This window comes from Scyliorhinus torazame, chromosome 10 (genome assembly GCF_047496885.1).
Source record: "Scyliorhinus torazame isolate Kashiwa2021f chromosome 10, sScyTor2.1, whole genome shotgun sequence".
Taxonomy (NCBI): domain Eukaryota; kingdom Metazoa; phylum Chordata; class Chondrichthyes; order Carcharhiniformes; family Scyliorhinidae; genus Scyliorhinus; species Scyliorhinus torazame.
The window spans coordinates 171,723,704-171,745,210 of record NC_092716.1 but is presented as its reverse complement, the minus strand read 5'-3'; the positions used below and the strand labels follow the sequence as shown (position 1 = coordinate 171,745,210).

At 47.8% G+C, this 21,507-nt stretch overlaps 1 protein-coding gene across 5 annotated transcripts in view; it reads left to right on the top strand.

Annotated features, from left to right (window-relative positions):
- Nucleotides 1–21,507, top strand: part of ptpn5 (protein tyrosine phosphatase non-receptor type 5) — a 296,571-nt gene that overhangs the window by 116,161 nt on the left and 158,903 nt on the right. Inside the window, exon 1 of one of the 5 annotated variants that reach the window (XM_072518943.1) lies at nt 14,769–14,922. The exons of 2 other annotated variants lie outside the window; for them this stretch is intronic. The gene's annotated coding sequence lies outside the window, so the exon portion shown is untranslated. Of the gene's footprint in view, nt 1–14,768; nt 14,923–21,507 lie in introns of those variants that run through there. 2 more of the 5 variants (XM_072518942.1, XM_072518939.1) reach the window with 2 other exon arrangements.

Genomic DNA, 21,507 nt, shown 5'->3' with positions numbered 1-21,507 from the left:
CACCATCTGGGACTGCGCCACATCATCGCTGTGACTGTGCCACCATCCTGTGGGCCTGTGCCACATCACCAGTGACTGGGCCATCCCATCCAGTTTCTGTGCAACGCTGGCCAGCGGCTGGGCTGTACCGCCGACGTTCCCAGCCATGGCCTGCTGTGTCTGGGCCATGCTGAGGAGCGCCGCTGCAATGTCCAGGTGGCTCTGGCACATGGCTGCCTGTGAGAGGGTAGTCCTGTCCTGGGCTTCGGCCAGCGCCTGCACAGAATGCCCCCGGCCTTCGACACGCTGATCCATAGCTGAAACTGTCGCCCCCAATGCCTCCACTGCGGACGCCACCCGTGCAGTGTCGGCCTTGGTGGCACGCATGACCGGCACCACCCCCTGCTCCTGCATGCGGATGGACTCCTCCACCTGCGCCTGCAGGTGTTGGATGCTCGCCGTCATCCCCTCTTGTCATCCCCTGGGTCTCTGGCTGCATCTGCACTGTGGCTGGGACTGGATGTTCCAGAAGCCCGGGACCCGTCTAGGCGGCAGCTGGTTCCTGGGGCTGGCCTGCCCTCCGACCATCCGGCCCCTCAGCTGCTCTTACCTCCACCTGCTGTACTAGATGCAAAATGTGGTGCGCACCAGATAGTGTCCCAGACGCCTCGCCGAACCGAGGTGATAGTCCCTGGGATTCTGGAGGGCGTTGGAGACAGCAGTGACGGAACGTCCGTGTCCACCTCAGACCCGAATTTCGGGGTGTCCTGAATCTCGGGCGGGTGCTGGTGTACGGGCTGCTCTCCCCGTCAGTGCTCGGCTGTCTGAGGGGGGGCACCGGCTGTGACACTGGCTGGGGCAGGGGTTCCAGATGGGCCGGCCCCATCTCCGGCAGGTCCTGTAAGAAAGAAGACGATATGTATGATTAGACAGTGGGCCGGGGGTTGTGGGGAATGAAAGGGTGTGTAGGTGAGGGGGTGGGGGGGGGGGGGGGGGGCGGGGTGGGAGGTTGTGGAGTGGGGGAGTGAGGGGGGGTATGGGGGTCGGTCCACACATGTGTCATGGGGATCCGAAACTAGGCTGGGTCTCACTTCTGCGCCTGCCGCCGAACTCCGCCTCGGCGACCTCCCTTTCCTCCGGGCCGACGGCAACATTCTGTGCCCTCTGCTCGGGCATGCTAAGGGGCCACAGTTCTGGTAGTCCCCCTCCGGTCTTCTCCCACTCCCGGCGGCTGTGCGCAGCCTTCTCCTGGGGGGGAGGGGGACACACACAAAAGGCACAACCGTTAGACGGTCCGGCGATGCAGCCCAGGGGTTGGGTAGATGGTGGTCTCAGTGGCCAGGGCACCCGGCCATGGCGGATGGCATGGATGCATGGATGTGGGGCAGGGTGGGGGTTCGGCCGTCCCCCGGGAAGGGGGGGTGGGATTGCGGCTGTGTAGGGGAGGCGGGGTTAGTGCCAGGGGCCAACTCACCCCGGCCGCCCTGAGAAGGTCCTGGAGTTTCTTATGGCATGGCATGCCAGTCCGGGTGACGTTGCCCACGGCGCTGACTGCCTCTGCCACCTGCGCCCAGGCACGCCTAACGGCGGGCAGCCTTCTTCCCGGGCCGGGGTACAGGATCATTCCTCTCTCCTCCACGGCGTCCATGAGGGTGTCCAGCTCAGCGTCCCTGAACCGTGGTGCTGCTCTCCTTCCAGCCACCCTGTTGGCTGGGACAGTGTGTGCGGGCGGATGGATCGTTTAAGTGCAGCTGTGGCGTGTGAGCCTCATGTGCGCCAATCACGGACCCGACGAATCTGGCACCGTATTGCATGGAATTGATTGCGTTCCACGTGGCGATGGTGCTAGCCTATTTAAAGTTGCTGAATCGGTGCAGCTGTTGCACGGGTTTTTCTGTCGTGAAACGCCAATGTTTCCACGCCGGCATCTGCACTTAGTCTCAAAATCGGAGAATCCAGCCGCCTGTCCTTCTTTCAATATTCAGGTCCCAATCCATGCCTATCACATCATATTTCTTAGTTTTCATTTGCAGTTCAGCTATCTTGTTTCTAATGCTATGTGTGTTCAGATACAAAGCCTTTAATTTTGTCCTTTTAAGTTTGTAGCAGCTAGGCTTACCCGCTAAATTACTCTTAGATTTGTACTCTCTGTCCCTTCCCATCACAGCCTGTTTATCATTCCCCATATTAGTATCTTTCTCTCTTGCCTTGCCTATCTCCCAAATTATATCCCTTGCTGCCAGTACAGTTTAAAACTCTCTCTACAACTCTAGTTGTGTAACTTACTAGAACATTGGCCCGTGCACAGTTCAGGTGTAGACCATCCCAACGGTACGTATCCCACTTTTCCAGTATTGCTGCCAGTGCCCCACAAACCAGAATCCATTTCTCCCACACCAGTCTTTGAGCCACATATTCATACTGACTATGCAGAACCTCCTTTCTTGTCCTGTTTATGTTGTCAGTACCTACATGGCCCATGACTATTGGATCCTCCCTCCCCCACTGCAAGTTTCTCTCCTGCCCTCCACCCTATCATAGACCTTCCCTTTTGTTCCTTTTCCCACCTTGTGGCCCTTCATTTGCTCAAAACCGATTACATTTCTGGCTTTCCCAGCTTTGATGAAAGGTCACAGATCTGAAACACTTGGTGATATTTAATAGAGGCGATGGGGGTTGTCCACCGCTACGGAGTCAGTGTGAGCCCCACGTCACACTTTTTGGCAAGGCCTGCCACTTTATGTGCCTCTCAGCCAAGAGCTGTGATGCACGATCAATTCCACAAAGACGAGAGTAGGATGTAATCGAGGCTTTATTACACTGAGATGTGTGGCCTCCTACAGCAGCTGACAAAATGGCTGCTGTACTGGGAGCACACATATTTATACTCCGCCTACTGGGCGGAGCCAGCAGGCAGGGATCTACCCCCATACCTGTAGTACAGGGGCCTCACCGTAAAGCAGTGCTGGTGGCGACTCCAGCGGCGGCTTGGTCTTCAGTGACTCCGGGAGTGTGTAGAAATCCTCTTCATCCCCGTGTGTGAGCAAGGGGAGGACGGATTGTCCCAGAGAGGGAGGCTGTGGTGGGGTCTGCTGGGGGTGGGGGGGGGGGGGGGGGGGGCACCGGGTTGGAGGGGGGGGGCACCGGGTTGGAGGGGGGGGTGGAACCAGCAGGTGCCAGGTCCCTGAGGGAGACTGTGTCTTGCCGGTCATCGGGGTACGCTACGTAGGCGCACTGCGGGTTAGTGTGAAGTAGCTGTACCCTCTCAAAATTCAGCACAATTCCTCGCTCGAGCCCTGGAATGATCTCGATGCGTAAATGTTCAGGGCTGCAGTGATCTTGATGGATACCGGGAGCAGGTATCCTCCTCCTCCACGTAGTGCGATGTCCACACCATCCCCTTGTTGAGACGGAGTCTCCTGCAGCACACGCTGTCCGACATCAATTCGAAAGACCTGCGACGCCTGTACACCTTGGGCCATCGCCAGCCTCCCCCGCTGGGTCCCTCCATGGCCTGAATGGCGGCTTGATCGTCAGGGTGTGGGGTGAGGCCCTGTACATGGGCCACCATCTCGGGCCTCTGTTGACGCTGCTGCTGCCGCCTTCTCCAGTGTGTGGACTGCCAGCAGCACTGCGAGGGAAGCTTCTGCGGGGTCAACAATGCCATCCATAATGTGACATCTGTAAGGAATTGGAGAGGGTGAGAGACTGTCAATCAACTCTGGCTTCCAGCCCTGACCCGTGGGTTCTCCAGGCCTCCCCCACCCTTACATCCCCGGTTATCCCTCATGGTGCCATCCAACACGCCCTGCACAAGAACGCCAGGACCCGACAGGGGCCTAGACAACTGAGCCCTGATGCTGTGCCTCAGTCACTGGAAATATTACCTGACCGGGCGCTGGTCCCCTCCCCGGTCCACCCACACACCCTCTGAACGCAGGGATGTCCCCAGTGGTGTGGCCCAGCTCTTGGGTGTTAGAATGTTGGCTGCTGCCTTTATGATGTTGATGCCTCCGGACTTCAGAAAAGTGTCCAGGCCTCACAGCCTGATTGGGATGCTAGGCAGTAACAACCATCTGCTACATGGCACGCCTACCCACGGGAATGTACTGTAGCCATCTGGGATGGCCCCTTACAATAAGGAACAGGGAAGGTCGCAAAGCATAATGGGAAAAATGGGCAATGTGAGATTCAGGCAGGCTCAGAGCCTGAATGTATATTTGTGAGTGAGGAATCCAGACGATATCAAAACCCCCAACCGATTAGCATTTGATGGCCCATCTCCGCCAGACAAAGGACTGATACTTGAGCGACCGATACAATCCCAGACATTTCGGCGCCACTCCCTGTACTCGGGAAGCGTAAACAACGGGGTCAATGACCGCTTAGGACACGCCAAGCCATCAAGGCACCCGCCCCTTTATTGGTTTGAATCAAACACAGTGATCAAGAAATACCCAATTAGTGGGGTCCAAACTGAAGGACCGCCCAAAAGAGCACGAAAACCCCCAAGGATAAAAAAAGAGACCACCATGTGTTCGGCCTCTCTTGGACCTGGCACTCCAGCAACATCTACTTCCAAGTGCAGCAACACCAGAAGCAAGTTCAAGTTCAACGCCCGCTGCCAGACGGATGAGCCCAGCTGAGCAGCAGTTACTTCTACAGAACCAATAGACCTAGAATCGAACATCGGCCACTGTTCCTCTGACCTAAGCCGGGTGCCTGAACATAAGTACAGGTTGTCATAGTTGATAGGTGTAGTTTAACTAGTAGTGTTTATGTTGCATGATTAATTGTGTGTGTAAATAAAGTACCCTTGATCTTGAACTAACTAACTGGTGTTTGGCTCTTTGATCGTGATCCGGTTGAACCTTGTGGTGGTATCATTTGATACCTGGCGACTCTGAGCAATATAATATAGGTATCCAAAGGAAGAAGGGCAACCTCATTGATTGCCATATTTACAGTAGATAAAAAAGGCAACAGTACTTGGGTATATTTTAGTTTAATAACAGTTCATTGAAAGCACATTACAGAGCAAATAACAATATACGAAAATTACCCACTATTCACGATCGACAAAACCCAATAAACAGTCAACAAAATAATAAAACTACCAGCATCCAAGCCAGCGCACGCCCAACCCCCCCCCCCCCCCCACCCCCACCCCAGCAGCAGCCCCACATCAATGGAAAGGCGGCCAACGCATGTATGGAAAGCATGCGTTTAGAAAACAGTACGTGCATGTCGGCAAGAGTGTGTGTGTGAAGGAGTATCTAAGCGAACAGTCCACCAGAAAAGGGCACACCGACACAAGCTATGGCAGAAAAGAGAGATAGAACACCCCTCCCCTCCCAAGCGGGGGCACAGTTCAGCCCAAGAAAAACGGGCAGGTTTCTCCATCCCGCCGGGCCAGAATCGCGCTCTTGAGATTGTCTGGCTTGCCAGCTGGACAATGTGGTTTCCCATTGAGGGCAGCTCCACGTCATCGGGAAATCCCCATGCTGCCGGCGCAGCGGAGAATCCCGACAGCGGAGAATCCAGCCCAATGTCATTGCACAAAAGTCGAGGCAAAATACAGTGCAAACATAGAAACAACAAAACAGGCAACAGTACAATGAAAATACCAACTTTACACCAGAAACAGAACAGATAAACGACCAATTTAAAAAAAAGCCACCAGCACCTGAACCAGCGCACGCTCCCCCCCCCTTCCACCTCCCACCCCTCATCCCACCCCGGCCCCAGCATCAGCCCCACATCCAGTGGAAGGGCGCCCAATGTTGGCATGGAACAAGGCGGAAGGGGGAGAGAGAACAACCCTCCCCTTCACCAGCATGGGTAGCTAGCCAAACTCCGGACTGCAGAAGCAGGAGGGGCTGCAACTCGCAAGCACACAGCCGCTAGTTGAGAAAAAGAATCAACAATAACACGATACTAAGCATAGCAGCAACCTGCACGGCTCAGAAACCAGGAGCAGCAGATAGCCACTAACACAAAACGTCACCAGTAGGCATCCTGACACAACCTTCGAGTTGCTCAATCTAACCGGGCAGCCATCACTCCTTCCCTGCAATACTAGCATCTCGTCTCCCAACACCACCCAGCTCTCGGACTGGGTGACAGGAACACAGGGAGCATGTACAGATGACACACAGTTCCAGACATAAGTCAATAAACAGGCAAAAGTCAATAAACAAAATATTCCAACGAATATATCAACAAACTGCAATAACAACCCCACCTCCATCTTCAGCCTGGGAACAGGCCAGCCAAAATCCTCCCCTTGCCTCACTCCAGTTCAAAGAAGCAGAAGGGCAGCTGCAAGCAGAATCACAGGCCCAGGTATCGCAGTAACAGCCAGGCTTCCTCTTCTCTCTCTCCCTCTAGCAGCTTCCAGTAGCAGTACCTGAAGTCACAGTAACAGAAAGCATAGCAGAAGCGAGAGAAAGCACCTCTTCCCCTTCTTCAGACTGGTAGTAGGCTTACTTACAGCTTTCCATTGCCTCATTCCAGGCTTCAGAAGCACAAAAGGCAGCAGCAAACAAAACCAGGTCTTCACGCAGTTTTGCAGCCAAAAGCAAGGAGCACAGAGTACACACAAACTGCAGCCACTTGGGAGCTGTAAGGTGCTCCCCTTACGAGAATTGCCAATTCCCTATCAGCAATAGCCTTCGGCTGTGTGGCCTGTGGTCGCCAAGATGAGTGGGAGTTAAAGTGACCGTCTCCATATTACCACGGACAGCGCTCTGTCACAGGGATGCTTGGTGGGACACACTGGCAGCAGCTGGTGTTGGGGCACAATCCGGGGGGTGGCATGTCGGGCCCATGGACGCTGGACCACCCACTCCTCCAGCCCAGAGGTGACCCCCCCCCCCGCATCGATGGAAGCCAGCCCCCCGCGCACTGCGGCAGCGGCCCTAGTGCCCCCAGGCTGACTGCCCGATTATGAAGATGGCTACTCACCTCCTTGGATCCCCACAGCAGCAATTCCGCTGGCTACACCTTTGTACATAGGTGTACTAAACATATCCGCTCGCTGGTGAGATGGTTAGATCATGGGTGACCGTTTGATAAGGGATCCTTTGCGTTAATGGTATGGCGATTGGACTTAATAAAAGCAAATTACTGCGGATGCTGGAATCTGAAACCAAAGAGAAAATGCTGGAAAATCTCAGCAGGTCTGGCAGCATCTGTAGGGAGAGAAAAGAGCTAACATTTTGAGTCCAGATGACCCTTTGTCAAAGCTAAAGACAGAGAAAGTGGGAAATATTTATACTGTGGAGTGAGACTAAAGATGAGTCATAGCCACAGAAACCCAGGGAAGCGGGGTGCTAATAGCCACAGAAGCGAGTCTTGGACTTTTGGACGATTGGACTTAATCGGTGCTACCGGTTTCTCGGCATGCCATGGCGGGATCCAGATCTCACCAACTGGAGTGGTCCAGTAAATCGGAAACCAATCGCTGCCTGGCGTGGGTCGCAATTTCGGCCTTAGCCGTGATCTAACCGGGCCGCTTGTTTTCGCGACCGACGTGACGAAGCTGGTAGACAGACTCAGCTGTTAAGTTCCACATTAAATTATAATTTGTGTTAAACAGGGAGCCAGGTGTTTAACAGTGAGCTAATTATTAAACGAGGATCTCCATATTAAATATGGAGTTCAGTAATGGACAGTAAACTTCATTTCATTGTGAATTGAGTACTAAACAGCTCAGGGTTTTGGATCCTGCCACTGAGTTTTGAATTAAAATGAGTTGATGTTAAATGATAAACAAAGTGATAAGCACCAAAAGATTGTTAAACCACAGGGTGTGTTGGGGAAGTTCAGGGAATCTTTGCTGCTCTACAAGCTCTTCCTTCTTCCTACATTAGCTTCTAAAACCTAGAAATTATTGCTGTCAATACAATGACCACGTATATCATTAATGTGTTAGGGTCAAGACCATCTTACATTTATGTCATGCCTTTAATGTAACAATACATCCCAAGGCACTTTAAAGGAACATTAACACAAAATTGACATCAAGCTGCAGACAGAGATATTGGGGCAGATAACCTGAAGCTTGGTCAAAGAAATAGGGTTTAAGGAGCATCTTAAAAGAGAGAGATGTCAGGATCCAGAGAGATTTAGAGAGGGAGGGCGGGATTTTCCGTTGCCGACGCCGATATCATAATCGGCGATCGGTTGGAGAATCCCTTTTTTTGACCGAATCAGGGGCGTCAGCACTTAGCCTCTGAAACGGAGAATCCAGCCTTTATTCTCAGAAATGGAGAATCCCGCCCCTTAGGTTTAACCTCTCATCCTTGCAGGGTGTGGAGATGCCGGAGTTGGACTGGGGTGAGCACAGTAAGAAGTTTTACAACACCAGGTTAAAGTCCAACAGGTTTGTTTCGAATCACTAGCTTTCGGAGCACAGCTCCTTCCTCAGGTGAATGAAGGGTGGATCCAGAAACATATATATAGACAAATTCAAAGATGCAAGATGATACTTTGAATCGCATTCAATTACTTAATTGCAGGTAATTAAGTCTTTACAGATCCAGTCGGAGCGACTGGAGAGAGGGATAATCACAGGTTAAAGAGGTGTGAATTATCTCAAGCCAGGACAGTTGGTAGGATTTCGCAAGCCCAGGCTAGATGGTGGGGGGGTGAATGTAATGCAACATGAATCCAAGGTCCCGGTTGAGGCCGTACTCATGTGTGCTGAACTTGGCTATCAGTTTCTGTTCAGCGATTCTGCGTTGTCGCGCGTCCTGAAGGCCGCCTTAGAGAACGCTTACCCGAAGATCAGAGGCTGAATGCCCTTGACTGCTGATGTGTTCCCCAGCTGGAAGGGAATATTCCTGCCTGGTGATTGTCGCGCGATGTCCGTTCATCTTGCAGGGTGATTATTGCAGAAGGAAGGAAGTGGTTTGTTGTTGCTATGGAATTGAAATTATGACCATTCTTCTTGAGCTCATTAATATCAGCATAATTGATGGTTGCATGAATATCACATCATTTTCCAAGGCTGCTACTTTGTATTTGGTGTGTTCCAACTCTCAGTTATAGATTACGGATGTAGTATGTTATAACAGGCAAGTATCTTATAGGGTGGGAACAATTAACTTCCTCATGAACCTTGCAGAATACGAGCTCCCTCATTAAGGGGGTGGGGGACCTCTAAACAATGTATAGTTGTATGGTATATAAAGCTGGCTAGTTAGGCACCGGCAAGGCAGATCCAGCTGGGATCTATCGTGTGATGTATTAAAGTCATTGTAAATAAGCTACATTTCTTTGAATACTCTGTGTGGATTCCTTCGTGGCCTTATAAAACAGTAGAAGTTGCTAACTTCTTATCTGCACTGGTGGTGTGCTGCAGAATTGACTCAAACTGTACAATATTGTCTATACTGGGTATGAAACTGATTGTTACACCAGTACTACCACTGGCTGAGGAGGACCAGAGTAAGTGGGAATGCAAATGTCTAAAGTAGTGGATGTATGTGAACACATGGGGTGTAGTAAATGGCCTGCAGACACAGATAATATGGGGAATATAATACCGTGGCGAAAATGTTGACCTGGCTCAAAAAATGGCAGCAATGCATTCTAAATTTTCTTGATATAAGATGTTCAGGAAAGAAAGGAGGATGGCTATTAGTATCAATGAAGAAGAATATTACAATACTGTAAAGAGAGGATGTCCTGGAGAGATCAAGGACAGATCTACTTGGTTGGAGCTAAGAAATAATAGGGGTACCAATACACTATTGGTCGCTTTCTATCGTAAAAGATATAGAGGAACAGATTTGCAAGGAAATTTACAGTGAGGTGTAAAATGTTTTAAGCTATAATGGGAGGGGCTTTAATTACCTTAATATAGACTGAGAGTGAAGGACAAAGAGACGAAAAGTCTCTGAAGTGTATTCAGAAGTATTTTCTGGATCAGTATATTACCAGCCCAACAAGGAAAGTGGCATTGGTGAATCTGGTTCTAGGGTATGAGCTGGGCCAAGTGGATCAAGTGACAGTAGAGGAACATTTAGTGGGCAGTGGTCACATTATCATAAGGTTCAGGGTAGCTATGGAAAAGAACACAAAGCAATCCAAAATAAAAATAATTAATTGGGGGAGGGCTAATTTCAGTTGATTAAGAACAGACAATACCAGACTAAGCTAGTCACAACCTAACGACACAGACTCTCATTGGTTGTAGCAAGACTTAAACAACATAACAGGTTACAAAGCCATGCCAAATAGAATCTCCGGCACTAGCGCACCCCTCCCCGATGAACTCAATGCATTCTGTGCTCATTTCGAGCAGGAAATCATCAAACTGCTGTCAACTGCCCCAGCAGCCTCGGACACACCCATAACTGCTGTCACAAGTTCCGCAGTCAGATGGGCCTCCTTGAAAGTGAACCCTCGGAAAGCAAGGGGTCCTGAAGGATTCCCTGGTCGTGCACTCAGATCCTGCGCGGACCAACTGTGTTCGCGGGCATATTCAACCTCTCCCTACTCCGTTCCGGGGTCCCCACCTGCTTCAAGAAGATCATCATCATACCGGTGCCAAAGAAGCACCAGGCATAATACGTAGGCCCAAAACACACTTCCAGGTTAAGCAACGTTTCACTTGCATCTCTTCCAATTTGGTCTACTGCATTCGCTGCTCCCAATGTGGCCTCCTCTATATCGGACTGGGTGATCGCTTTGCTGAGCATCTTTGGTCTGTGCGCATTCAGGACCCTGACCTTCCCGTTGCTTGCCATTTTAACAAAAGACCCTGCTCCCATGCCCACATGTCTGTTCTTTTCCTGCTGCAATGTTCCAGTGAAGCTCAACGCAAACTGGAGGAGCAACATCTCATCTTCCGGTTAGGCACGCTACAGCCTTCTGGCCTGAACATCGAATTCAACAACTTCAGATGATCAGCTCTACCCCACCTCGACCCATTTGTCTTCATTTCATTTTAACTGTCTTTTACCATTTCTTTCTTTCTTAATATATATTTAATTCCTCCCCCACCAATCTTATCCACCTTTCCTTCACCTTTCTCCTATTTGCTTCCCCCTTCCACTCCCCCCACATCTACAGTTCACCCTCTGATGTTAGTTTCCCTGCTGTTTGACCTTTCACATCTTTTGTCCTCTCTGGGGACTGCCATTAGCATTCTTTCCCCTTGGTTTCTGTGGCCATTAGCACCCGGTTTCCTTGGGTTTCTGTGGCTATGACTCATCTTTCATTCTCACTCCACAGTATAAATATTTCCCACTTTCTCTGTCTGTTAGCTTTGACAAAGAGTCATCGTACCGGAAACTTTATCTCTTTTCTCTCCCTACAGATGCTGCCAGAGCTGCTGAGATTTTCCAGCATTTTCTCTTTCGTTCCAGATTGCAGCATCCGCAGTAATTTGCTTTTATTGACTGTAGTGATATCATGATTGTGTTGCAATTCACCGACTGACCACTAGGAGTCTCATTAATATATAAGTGAATGTTAGTGTCAGCTGACCCCTCAGTCAGGATGGAGGAAGCTGGAGAGAGGTTACTTGTCCTTTATCTTACTGTGATTCATCTGTTATATTGTGTATAATTTACCCACAATTAATGTTAACAAATCACTTATAGCTTTAGCTACAAGTGTTCTTATAATATAAATCAGGCCATCCGACAAGAACATTACAATGACTGTGTGGCAAAATTTGTCTCTAACTCCATCTACAAGTTTGCTGATGATACGACCATAGTGGGCCGGATCTCGAACAATGAATTTGCAGAGTACAGGAGGGAGATAGAGAATCCGTGTAGAGTTTGCACATTCTCCCCATGTCTGCGTGGGTTTCACCCACACAACCCAAAGATGGGCAGGTTAGGTGGATTGGCCACACTAAATTGCCCCTTAATTGAAAAAGAAAATAATTGGATACTCTAAATTTATTAAAAAAGAGGGAGGCGGAGAACCTAGTGGCATGGTGTAATGACAACTATCTCTCCCTCAACGTCAGCAAGACTAAGGAGCTGGTCATTGACTTCAGGAAGCGAATTATGCTACACGTCCCTGTCAGAATCAATGGTGCTGAGGTGGAGATGGTTGACAGCTTCAAATTCATAGGTGTGCACATCACCAACAATCTGTCCTGGTCGACCCGCATTGATGCTACGACCAAGAAAGCACAACAGTGCCTTTACTTCCTCAGGAAACTAAGGAAATTCGGCATGTCTACATTGATTATTACCAATTTTTACAGATGCACAGCCTGGTATGGCAACTGCTCAGCTGAAGACCGTAAGAAGAACCGAGAGTCGTGAACACAGCCCAGTCCATCAAGTGAAACTGCCTCCCATTCATTGACTCTGTCTACACCTCGCACTGCCTTGGGAAAGCGGGCAGCATCATTAAAGACCCTTCCCTCCAGGGTTATTCTCTCTTCCAACCTCTTCAATCGGGCAGGAGGTACAAATGTCTGAGAACACGCATGAACAGGTTCAAAAATAGCTTCTTCCCCGCTGTTACCAGACTCCTGAATTACCCTCTTATGGACTGAACTGATCTCTTCACACATCTTCTCTACTGAGTAGTACTACACTTCATATGCTCACCCGATGCCTTTGTCTATGTATTTACATTGACTATTTATGTATGTCCTATGTTTTTCATATATGGTACGATCTGCCTGGACTGTACGCAGAACAATACTTTTCACTGTACCTCAATACAGGTGACAATAAATCCAATCCAATCCAATCCAGATATACCTCAGATAAACCTGTAACGGGACAATGGGCTGCGTTTAAAGACAAAATGGTTTGGAACAGTCAAGCCTGATGGCCTCCCAGCAGGTTCCTGGTGGCTTTAATGGCTGCGCCACAGTTTACGGAGGCCGTCTCCCCCACCAACCCCCCCCCCCCCCCCCCCCCCGCCCGCCCCCACCCCCCCACCCACGTCCCCCGGTAGCAATGGCTGCTTCGATAACTAAGGTGCCAGAATATGACCTCCTCCCCTAATTGCCAGGACCTGCCCGTCTGGCAGCAGCTTCTTCACAGACACCTACCTTCTCTTTGAGGTGCTTCATCATTGAGACTTCCTTATCCTTCAGCCTGAACAGTGGCCACTGCTAGAGTTGGTGCTGCCAAGGTTGCTGAGTTGCTAGGCCTCTGATTGGAAGGTGGGCTGCTGTTATCAAGTGGACAGTGCTCTTATTTTCACCATTATATGGTTACCTTCAAAACATAGACTGCAGTGGTTCAGTGTCTCACCCTGTCGAGGGCAACTAGGCAAGGGCAATAAATGCTGACCTTGCCCATAAATGAATAAAATGTTGGTAATTGGTCATTAAGCCACCATGTGTTCCAATTGTTATGCAATGTGGTCCTCACATGCAAACATTGGTGCTATATGTGGTACAGGGTCAGTCAATTTGCTGTTCTGCAGAATAGACAGCTGATGGAATACTTATGATTCTACACAGGTTCAATTTCCAATGTCATGTGCAAACTCTTGAACATATATTGAACTGAGACCAGACACAAACTCACACCTGAGGTATGAGGTATGAGGAATTTTAGCATGAAATTGACGCAAGACACAAGAGCTGCAGTTCCGTCAGTTGTCTATGTCAGTGATGACATGAAATATAGATAGAAAAATACCAAAGATTAAGAGAGGGAAAATTACCTTAAAAGGTGATGGTTGCTTCCCCACTGCCTCATGAGATAAATGCATTTCTTGGTGTGCTACTGAACCATGCAGAAAAGGATTTTCTTTGCCCAATGTTCAGCCATGCTGTATCTGATCTAAACTGGAGGAATGATTGATAGGGGCTGGTTTAGCACTGTGAGCTAAATAGCTGGCTTGCAAAGCAGAACAATGCCAGCAGCGCAGGTTCAATTCCTGTACCGGCCTCCCCGAACAGGTGCCGTAATATGGCGACTAGGCGCTTTTCACAGTAACTTCTGTGGCAATAAGCGATTATTATTATTAAACAACATCTGGGCTCGTGAGAGAAAAATCAGCTAGGGTTTCTATTCCTGATTATTTTCATGTGGCTGTTGGCAGGAGTGCATATGTAGGCATCAGCTTGAAAAAGAACAAGCCCAGAATGATGCCCTTGTTGTTAAATAGCCAGCAGCCACTCATTATTTAGATAAAAAATACCCACTTTGGTGATGTGTTGGAGGACAACTAGGGAACTGTAGCCCGACAGGATTTGACACTTTCAGAACAGGAGGGAACACTATTCTGACTGAAATAATTTGGAGGTAATGGTTTGATTTTGGTGGAAAATTGCCACGACTGATTCAGGCATCCATTTAATATTTTTCCTGATTTTCATTTCCATTTAAGTTCATGACAGGTGAAAGAATCACGACCAATCTTTTTACATTATCAGTCAAAGTCAAAATTACTTCTTTTGCTTTTGAAGGGTTTTGAATGGGAAAGGGAGATTTATGGGACTTTGAAGGAACGATGAATGCTGAGGCGAGTGTGTTTTCTTTTGCTGTTTTTGAATAAGTGAACTCTCAGCACTTGCCTTGGATCCTGTGTATTATATTGCAAGTGTCACTTAAATGTTTTTTTTTTGCCATACGCCATATATTAAAATTCAGAAGGGAATGCTTCATGTAGTTATGAAAGCAATAACAAAAAATATGATTTATTATTCACATAATCTTCATATTATTTGTCCTTCTCATCTATAGTTAATCCTATTACAAGCCAGTATTAATATGACTGCATACAGGAATGGAGCTGCTGCTCTTGCACTGTGAAAAAAGAATTAATCACAGCTGACATTCTCATTGACTGGATACTCATCAATATCACATGGTCCTGCTATAGAAGGCGATTGGCGCCAGTGTGCTGAAGGTTGCTCCTTTGCTAGGATGTGGGTCAGAGTGTGAGGATGAATTCCAGCTGCTTCAGCTCAAGCCTGTTCAGGATCAAGACATCCATATGGTAAGCGCTAATACCACAGGTCAGCCTCACAATATCCCAGAGGTGAATGGATAACTATAACGCACATACAAAGAAGCAATCTCTATTTATTTCTGCCTCTCCCTTAATTTATCTCTTTTATGCTATTTTGTCTTTTTTTCACTATCTCTCCCCTACATCTCTTGCTCCACCTGTTTTTTCACTTCTTTTCCTCAGCTCACTTTCTTATCTCTCTTTAATATTACATCAATTTGTATTTCATCCACTATTTCTCCATTTTTATTTCTATCATTCTATTTTTCTATTGTATCTCTCCTTTCCTTCTTTATCAATTTATTTCCCTACCTCACTCATTTTTTTCCTCACAATCCCTATTTCTATCTCCTGAACTGTATATGCATCACCGCCTCTCTCTCTCTGTAATATCAATATTTTACAGTGAGGCAGGCATTTGTGAAAAAGGTTTTTAATATCTGCATTTGCAATATTGAGGGAAATGTATAATATTGGGGGCAGGTTACAACTGCCAGTTTATAAAGTGGAATGCTTTGCAGTCACATCACAATGGATTTACATAATGCCAGAATATGTTACACTGCAGCCCATGTTTCAGCTCCGGTACATGTACAATATACACAAGGTAAAAGAGAATCATGTATGCCTTTTTAATATAATTTAGCTCATGTTCGGCACAGCGATAGCTTCTGTACCAGTGCAGTATGCATCAGGTAACAGGGAATAAATCACTTTGGTACTGTAGAAGTAGATTACTATACATATATAGTATGCATCAGGTTAAACAGAATAATTCATTCTTGTCCGGTTAAAGTGTGGATCTGCATTTGCTGCTATGCATGTACTGTAGCTACAGATAAAGGACAGCTCGTTTATTGGTGTAATAATATAAATTGAACAAAATGCAGAGGATGCCCCCTTCAAAGTGTGGAAATGTCAGCTTATCCATTGGGTCTGAGAAAGACAAATTGAAAAAGTTTTTAATGGTGAGAGGCAGGGAGCTATGAAGGGGTAATGGAATTTGGGTACCCATTTGTATAAATCATGAAAGCATTAAAAGCTGGCAGACAGGTGAAAAAACATAAATAAAAGAGCTACTGGAATATTGACCTTTACCTTGAAGGAGTTGGAACGCAGGAGTTAAGAATGTTTAAGTTCTACTGCACTTTGGTTAGACCGCATCTAGAGCACTGTATTCAATTTTGTGCTCCAAATCTCAGGAAAGATAGTACTGTAAAGGAAAAGCGCAGATTAACTAGAAGTATATCGTACCATAGCTTAAAAGGTTAAATGCTTTTTAAAAATTAATTTAGGGGTTTTGGGCATTGCACACATTTATTGCCCATCCCTAATGCCCTTGAGGTGATGGTTAGCTGCCTTCTTGACCTGCAGCAATCCTTGTTAGATAGGCACACCGCGAGTTCTAGAATTTTGACTTAGCAACAGTGAAGGAGCGGTGATTTTCAAGTCAAGGTGCGAGTGACTTGGAGAGAACATAAGAACATAAGAACTAGGAGCAGGAGTAGGCCATCTGGCCCCTCGAGCCTGCTCCACCATTCAATGAGATCATGGCTGATCTTTTGTGGACTCAGCTCCACTTTCCGGCCCGAACACCATAACCCTTAATCCCTTTATTCTTCAAAAAACTATCTATCTTTATCTTAAAAACATTTAATGAAGGAGCCTCTACTGCTTCACAGGGCAAGGAATTCCATAGATTCACAACCCTTTGGGTGAAGAAGTTCCTCCTAAACTCAGTCCTAAATCTACTTCCCCTTATTTTGAGGCTATGCCCCCTAGTTCTGCTTTCACCCGCCAGTGGAAACAACCTGCCCGCATCTATCCTATCTATTCCCTTCATAATCTTATATGAGAAACCTCCAATGATTTGATTGTTTTCCCTTTGTTTTAGAAGGACAATTGAATCAGGTTCTTTCAAGTGATTGGCCATCACGGAAACTTGGATAGAAGAGGGGCAGAAATGGTTGTTGGAGGTCCCTGGTTATAGATGTTTCAATAAGATTAGGGAGGGTGGTAAAAGAGGTGGGGGGGGGGGGTGGCATTATTAATTAGAGATAGTATAACAGCTGCAGAAAGGCAGTTCGAGGAGTATCACCCTATTGAGGTAGTATGGGTTGAAGTCAGAAATAGGAAAGGAGCAGTCACCTTGTTAGGAGTTTTCTATAGGCCCCCCAATAGTAGCAGAGATGTGGAGGAACAGATTGGGAAACAGATTTTGGAAAGGTGCAGAAGTCATAGGGTAGTGGTCATGGGCGACTTTAACTTCCCAAATATTGAGTGGAAACTCTTTAGATCAAATAGTTTGGATGGGGTGGTGTTTGTGCAGTGTGTCCAGGAAGCTTTTCTAACACAGTATGTAGATTGTCCGACCAGAGGAGGGGCAATATTGGATTTAGTACTGGGTAATGAGCCAGGGCAAGTGATAGATTTGTTAGTGGGGGAGCATTTTGGAGATAGTGACCACAATTCTGTGACTTTCACTTTAGTAATGGAGAGGGATAGGTACGTGCAACAGGGCAAGGTTTACAATTGGGGGAAGGGTAAATACGATGTTGTCAGACAAGAATTGAAGTGCATAAGTTGGGAACATAGGCTGGCAGGGAAGGACACAAGTGAAATGTGGAACTTGTTCAAGGAACAGGTGCTACGTGTCCTTGATATGTATGTCCCTGTCAGGCAGGGAAGAGATGGTCGAGTGAGGGAACCATGGTTGACAAGAGAGGTTGAATGTCTTGTTAAGAGGAAAAAGGTGACTTATGTAAGGCTGAGGAAACAAGGTTCAGACAGGGCATTGGAGGGATACAAGATAGCCAGGAGGGAACTGAAGAAAGGGATTAGGAGAGCTAAGAGAGGGCATGAACAATCTTTGGCGGGTAGGATCAAGGAAAACCCCAAGGCCTTTTACACATATGTGAGAAATATGAGAATGACTAGAGCGAGGGTAGGTCCGATCAAGGACTGTAGCGGGAGATTGTGTATTGAGTCTGAAGAGATAGGAGAGGTCTTGAACGAGTACTTTTCTTCTGTATTTACAAATGAGAGGGGCGATATTGTTGGAGAGGACAGTGTGAAACAGACTGGTAAGCTCAAGGAAATACTTGTTAGGAAGGAAGATGTGTTGGGCATTTTGAAAAACTTGAGGATAGACAAGTCTCCCGGGCCTGACGGGATATATCCAAGGATTCTATGGGAAGCAAGAGATGAAATTGCAGAACCGTTGGCAATGATCTTTTCGTCCTCACTGTCAACAGGGGTGGTACCAGGGGATTGGAGAGTGGCGAACGTCGTGCCCCTGTTCAAAAAAGGGACTAGGGATAACCCTGGGAATTACAGGCCAGTTAGTCTTACTTCAGTGGTAGGCAAAGTAATGGAAAGGGTACTGAAGGATAAGATTTCTGAGCATCTGGAAAGACACTGCTTGATTAGGGATAGTCAGCACGGATTTGTGAGGGGTAGGTCTTGCCTTACAAATCTTATTGAATTCTTTGAGGAGGTGACCAAGCATGTGGATGAAGGTAAAGCAGTGGATGTAGTGTACATGTATTTTAGTAAGGCATTTGATAAAGTTCCCCATGGTAGGCTTATGCAGAAAGTAAGGAGGCATGGGATAGTGGGAAATTTGGCCAGTTGGATAACGAACTGGCTAACCGATAGAAGTCAGAGAGTGGTGGTGGATGGCAAATATTCAGCCTGGATCCCAGTTACCAGTGGCGTACCGCAGGGATCAGTTCTGGGTCCTCTGCTGTTTGTGATTTTCATTAATGACTTGGATGAGGGAGTTGAAGGGTGGGTCAGTAAATTTGCAGACGATACGAAGATTGGTGGAGTTGTGGATAGTAAGGAGGGCTGTTGTCGGCTGCAAAGAGACATAGATAGGATGCAGAGCTGAGCTGAGAAGTGGCAGATGGAGTTTAACCCTGAAAAGTGTGAGGTTGTCCATTTTGGAAGGACAAATATGAATGTGGAATACAGGGTTAACGGTAGAGTTCTTGGCAATGTGGAGGAGCAGAGAGATCTTGGGGTCTATGTTCATACATCTTTGAAAGTTGCCACTCAAGTGGATAGAGCTGTGAAGAAGGCCTATGGTGTGCTCGCGTTCATTAACAGAGGGATTGAATTTAAGAGCCATGAGGTGATGATGCAGCTGCACAAAACTTTGGTAAGGCCACATTTGGAGTACTGTGTACAGTTCTGGTCACCTCATTTTAGGAAGGATGTGGAAGCTTTGGAAAAGGTGCAAAGAAGATTTACCAGGATGTTGCCTGGAATGGAGAGTAGGTCTTACGAGGAAAGGTTGAGGGTGCTAGGCCTTTTCTCATTAGAACGGAGAAGGATGAGGGGCGACTTGATAGAGGTTTATAAGATGATCAGGGGAATAGATAGAGTAGACAGCCAGAGACTTTTTCCCCGGGTGGAACAAACCATTACAAGGGGACATAAATTTAAGGTGAAAGGTGGAAGATATAGGAGGGATATCAGAGGTAGGTTCTTTACCCAGAGAGTAGTGGGGGCATGGAATGCACTGCCTGTGGAAGTAGTTGAGTCGGAAACATTAGGGACCTTCAAGCAGTTATTGGATAGGTACGTGGATTAAAGTAAAATGATAGTGTAGATTTATTTGTTCTCAAGGGCAGCACGGTAGCATTGTGGATAGCACAATTGCTTCGCAGCTCCAGGGTCCCAGGTTCGATTCCGGCTTGGGTCGCTGTCTGTGCGGAGTCTGCACGTCCTCCCCGTGTCTGCGTGGGTTTCCTCCGGGTGCTCCGGTTTCCTCCCACAGTCCAAAGATGTGCGGGTTAGGTGAATTGGCCAAAGATAAATTGCCCTTAATGTCCAAATTGCCCTTGGTGTTGGGTGGAAGTGTTGAGTTTGGGTAGGGTGCTCGTTCCAAGAGCCGGTGCAGACTCAAAGGGCCGAATGGCCTCCTTCTGCACTGTAAATTCAATGATAATCTATGATTAATCTAGGACAAAGGTTCGGCTCAACATCGTGGGCCGAAGGGCCTGTTCTGTGCTGTATTTTTCTATGTTCTATGTTCTATGATAAATGAATTTAAATAGGATAAATGCAACAGTGGGTTTTGTTGTTTTAATAATGATGTTAAGGCACCAATCACTTAAAGGAAAGTGTAAACATGTTGTGTGTCATTTATTTAACCTAGGCACGTGAAAACAATGGGTGGGATTTTCTCAGCCCGGGGTCGGGCCGGAGAATCCCCGTGATGAGTGCGAATTGCGCCACACCGCCCCGATGCGATACTCCGCAGAGCAGAAGATTGGTGCCTTTGGCGCCGGCGTGCTGCTGGTCGGGGGCGCTCTACACGGCCCCCTCTCCAATTCTCAGCCCGGGATGGGCCGAGCGGCCGTCGTAAAAAACCCGAGTCCCGTTAACACCTGCTCTCAGCCAGCGGGACCTCGGCATGGAAGGGTCCGGGGGCGGCCTGTGGGGGGGGCGGGGGGAGAGGGGAGGGGGGTCCAACCCCGGGGGGGCCTCCGATGTGGCCTGATCCGTGATCGGGGCCCACCGATCGGCGGGCTGGCCTCTCTGGCTGGGGCCTCCTTTCTTCTGCGCCGGCCCCTGTAGCCCTGCATCATGTTGCGTGGGGGCCAGCGTGGAGAAGGGAGCCACTGCGCATGCGCGCGTTGGCGCCGGTGACATTGCACATGCGTGGACCTCGCGCCGCCCAGTCCACGCCAGGATCAGCAGCTGGAGCGGCGTGGATCGCTCCAGTGCCGTGGTGGCCCCCTGTAGGGGCCAGAATTGCTGATCATGAGGCCGTGTTTCTCGACGGCGTTTCCGACGGCGTTAACACTTAGCTTCAGGATCACAGAATCCCGCCCAATATATATGGATAGAAAGCTTGAAAACATCAGCAATAGGGATGTGTCTGTTTTGTTCTGCTCCAGGCTGAAGTGAAACTGAGGCTGGATAACAAGACACATGTCCCGTCTAGTGATGGTATGCTACCATCTCTTAAAGGCATATTAGAACATACCCTTCTTTTTAACGATACTTTCCCCCCTTCCAAAGAAGTATAACTATTCACAGTACATATTCATGACATAAGTGCATAGAACTAATAAATCTATGAGCCTCTAAAGCATAAAGGTAACCCGCAGATACAGTAATGTTAACCTTTTCTGGAGGTTTCTTTAATTACTCACAGTGATCTGTGGGATTACCATTCTTGACTGTTGTTCCTGATTGCATTTTGGATCTTGACCTGGATGCAATAGTACTGCATGGTGGGTGAGGAGCTAGAATGGATCTGATGTATTCTAAGTTACACCTCACCGTTGTGTCTTATTGTGCAATGAATCCATAGGACTTGAGTTCCAAACAAATATTGTAACATCGGCTGGTTGCCATGTATGTTCTGTGAGACTGTGGGCGCAAACTAATTTTCCCAACTATAAACTTGACATTTCTGTACCTGCATTTTTATTGTACACATTGATCATCTTCTCTTGTAGTTTTAAAAGTTGCTCTCTAGTTCACAGAGTGGAATGGATTAGAGAAGGTAAATTGGTTTGCATTGGTCTGCCATATATGGGGCGGGATACTCCACTC